Source organism: Carettochelys insculpta, chromosome 9 (genome assembly GCF_033958435.1).
Source record: "Carettochelys insculpta isolate YL-2023 chromosome 9, ASM3395843v1, whole genome shotgun sequence".
In the NCBI taxonomy this organism is placed as follows: Eukaryota; Metazoa; Chordata; order Testudines; family Carettochelyidae; genus Carettochelys; species Carettochelys insculpta.
In genome coordinates this window covers 11,132,679-11,137,187 of record NC_134145.1, presented here as the reverse complement: position 1 = coordinate 11,137,187, position 4,509 = coordinate 11,132,679, and positions in this window count along the sequence as shown.

Sequence of the window (4,509 nt, the reverse complement as noted above, 5' to 3'; positions counted from 1 at the left end):
AAAGCCATAGGGCTCATGTGTTGCTGCAGTTTGTTGTCTTAAGGTATGATGGCTTCTTGTTTAAAAAAACCCACCATCTGTATGTGTATTTGCATGACTATGAAAGTAAGTAATACCAGAGTCCTCCCTAACACCAGACAAAAATTGTAATTTCCATTAACTTTTCAAGCTTTCTTCATTATTTTTCTAGCTATTGTTATTACAAAAATAACAAAAAATAACAAAATCAAGAGTCTGCAGTGAGGAAGGATCATTGGTCTCTGGAAAAACAAAGTCTTCAGAGTAGAGTATAAGTGGGATCATATCAGCAATATGAAAATATTATCAAACTGAGTATTATTGGAAATACCCATTCAAACCAATGCAAGGCCTATACTTTTCCTTGTATTTGCTTTAATTTTGGTCTAATTATTAACATTAACATTAACATTCTTTTTTACAATTTACCTTGCACTAATATAAAAAGAAAAAAAATAACAAACATGCTACTTATTTTCCTCTGCTGCCAGTCTGCTTCCTTTGGAATAGGGTGGGTTCATTTGTGTAAACTGAACAGGAACTGACATTTGGTGAGCAGGTGTTCCCTAATAATGAAATAAAATGTTCTGTTCTTGAGTTCTGCAACTAGTGACACTCAAAGGCTATGATCAAGAGTAAAAGGGAAGCATGTGTTTGCATGCCATGTGTACTGCTGTCAGACTTCTTTTAGAACATGTGATGCTGTGGGGCTCGACTGACTACACGTCACAGTTAATCAAAATCTGTCTGATGGAACTGACACCTGCAATAACAGACTAAAAAGCCTGGAACAAAAGCTCAGTGATCTCCTAAGAGATAATGATACAAGCTGCAGTTTGTAAAAGGTCTAGGAGATGCAGATATTATATCATCATTGAGTAAAAGTGGGAATAAAGTCCCTAACTCCCTTTAGCAGCCAGACAGATTGAATGCTCTCTCACCTAAAAGGTCACCTGGAATCACTTCAGCCAGGGTTGCAGATCACCAGTTGCTTCTGAGTGCTGTTGCCAGAGTCTTGTGGAGATGCTATTGAATGGACCCCCATGGACAGCCTTTCCTTTGCTCTTGCTGCATGTTTGCCTACCTCTTCGAGGGACAGCAAAGCTCTCGCAGTGCCTGTTGTAGTTGCCCCTGGGCATGCAATGGCCTCACGGAGCTATGCTTCAGTTTTTGATGCACTTTTTGGCAGCTGCCGCCAAGTTCATTCTCAGGACCCTCTTCCTGGCTGTGGGAGCTACACCCTGGCAACTGTACCCCACAGTGAAGAGGCGGATCTGGAAGCTCCACACCAGTTTGAACTGTTGGGACTGGCTGGTCATGGAGAAGTGGGATGACCAGCAATGGCTCCAAAACTTCTGACATGACACACAATTATGACCCACCATCCCCCTGGTTGCTATTGTTATCTGGAAGCTCGGCCCCAACAGTTACTGGCCAGTGGGCAACCAATTTGGGCAACTGAGAGAAACCTTCATCGGAGAAACAATGTATTATTGATATTCAGGAATTGAACCACACAGAACTCCCTCACATTAGTGAAGTATTGGTATTCCCATTTTACAGATTGGGAAATTGAGTCACAAATTATTTCAGTGAATTGTTAATTATCAGCAAGGGGACAGAAACAAAGCCTAGATGGAGTCTCAGCATCATGGTACCAAGTTCCTTGCTCTAGCCATTGTGCATATGATATCCACACAATCACATATTTCCCTCAAACATAGATACTGAATGCAGAAGTCTGCATAATCTGTTATGAATACATTGCCAATTTAGTTCAGGCCCAAGGTCTGGAAGGTGTTGCATGTGCCCTGCAACACACAGAGCACGCAAAAGGGAGGTGAGTGCATGCAGCATCTAACAGGATTGGGCTGCTTCTAGCATACTTTGCAACATATTACTGAAGACCACAACTCCCTCTGGGACACTTCCAATAAATATTAATATGCTTATACATAACATTTTAATTGAATATATATTGAAGTAAACAGCATAAATACTGAACTATGAGAATGGTGTTGCTTATGCTCTGAGATTCTCAGTGATGCATGCAGTGAACACTTACGAAGACTGTGTATTAAATGCAGATTCAGGGGAAAAATGTCTGTGTACATGCTCCTGCAAAGTAACTGGCAAACTGGAATAGATCTAACTTTATGGAATGCTCCCAGTATGGTTCTAGATTACATGAAACAAGCTTGTTTTGACAGGATGAGACAGTTCTTATTTTGGTGTTGTGAAACCAAAGAATGTAATCAACTCACTCTTCTAGAACTGTGTCAGAACCACCCACAAAATTAGAACTGCTTCACTTTGCAAGATGCAAGCCTAATCACACTTTCTGGAACCAAAGTGGAGAAGAATTCAATTCAAGTCCTTCACACATGCCCCCCATACTCTGCCCCCTCACAGAATGCTCTTTTGTGGAAGTATGTTAGAAATCCTTTTTATCCTCTGCGATCCCATTGTCATTAGAGAGAGGCTGAGAATAAGCAAGGATTGTAAGCCAAAACCAGAACAAATAGTGATAGGTGGGCATGTGGGGGTGGTTGAGAAACAGAAGTTGATAAATTCTGTTTACAACTTTAAAAATTATTCTGGAGTACCATCTATGGAAACTAAGCTACTTCTGCATGGCAGGAGCTATGTGGGGATACAGCGGTATCCCAAAAGAGCTACCCTGCATCTATGCAGCATGCCCTTCATTCTGAAATATTTTTCAAAATAACAAGAAGGCTGTTTCTACATCTACAGGAGGAGTAAAGGATGCCTTGAAATAGCATTTGCTTTTGACACATGGCGCCGTGTAGACAGCGCCACATGCCAAAATAGCTTATTTCAAGTTTAGGCTGTCGTGTAGACATAGCCTAAGTGACCTGATATCATGCAGAGTAACAATGGCCTTTTGTGAGTGCTGTTAGTCTCATTTTTGAGCGAATTCTAGCAATGCGCTGCCTAAGGAAAGTGGCATGGAAGAAGGCATTCTCCAGCAGCGTCTTAAAACCCATCTAGCTGTATTTATATCTAACAGCTTTGTAAATCACACATCTACTCACCTGAAACATAGTGATCCCTTGAATGTACCCTTTCCTGGGAGTAGCTATTTTCTTTGCTCAAGTTTTCCTGATGCTCTGAGGAAAGGCAGGATTCCCTAATGGATAAGGTGATAGGCTGACTGACAGTTTAGGTCAGATTTTCCAGGCTGCAATGGACAATTACCCTTGGGCAGGGGATCTCTCCACTAATGGAAAGCCAGCAGAAGAGTTTAGCTACCTCTTGTAACTAGGACTCCCCATCCTTAACCACTGCTGCCTGGGACTAAAGAGGTAGATTAGGGGCATTCTAAGAGTAGATCTGTGTTGTTGGATCCTTCCCTGGTGTAAGTTAGAAATGCTCTCCTCTGGCTCTAATGTGTGCTTGAGGGTAGGTGACCTGAGATCAGAGCCACCATCACTACCTTATGGGCTCCATCTCAAAGTGTCTGACTGGAGCTCAGAGCAGTTGAGAGTTAGTCCCTTGTGTTGTATTCTTACCTCTACCACAGAATTCCTGTGTTATTTAGGGCAAATTCCCTACCATATTTGTTGCCCTATCTTATTTACTCTATTTGTCAAATAAGGATAATAATATTTATCTACTTTGTAATTTGCTTTTAGTTTCACCTAGCATAATTTGTCATCGACATATCTACTCTAGCATCTATTACCACCATACTATTGAAAATACCTGTTTCCTCTCATCCCAATACATCTTTACAGACACAACAATACCCATCAGTCCCCTAATGCCAACCCACAATTCCCCCCAGGGTAGAAAAGTTATTCCACAATTGACAGACATTGTAATACCACTTGGTTCTTTGTGTTGAGGTGCTCTAGGATTCTTCCTCTGTCAACTAAGGGAGAATCCGTGTATTCTTTTGGACAAAAACTATGGGAAGATAGTGGAAGACTATCAGCATTTAAGTGATTTTGCCTATGTCCTCATGGAATTCTGGGCTCTAACCCCTGACACTTGGATAAACTAATTCAGGTTTAAAGTATCTCTAAACCCAGTATAGAAGTTTTTCTGTATGCACTGCAGGGAGAGGTAAAGCTAAAACCTCAGTGAGAGCCCAGGTGGACTATATAATGTAATAAACACCATATGTGCAAGAACAAGTTATTGTCCACTGGCTGGCTATGCTAAAAGACCTTCTAGAAGTGTTTCTATAGGTGACACCTAATGGAGATCTTTGTTTTAGCTTAACTGGTAGTAGCCTCATGCTTCTGGAGCTAAAGTAACAGAGCTTAATAGATTTATGAAATTTTATGTTAGTGATGGGAGACCATCGCCATTGTAAGGTTCTGATGACAGTCCAATTTTAAGGCTGATTTAATCTTCCTTGTAACAATCACCTCTATTGTCCATTTCCCTGTCCCCTAAGAAAGTTAGAAATATTCATGTTTTCAAATAATTAGGATTAAGTCTCATTGGCAACTGGAATATTTT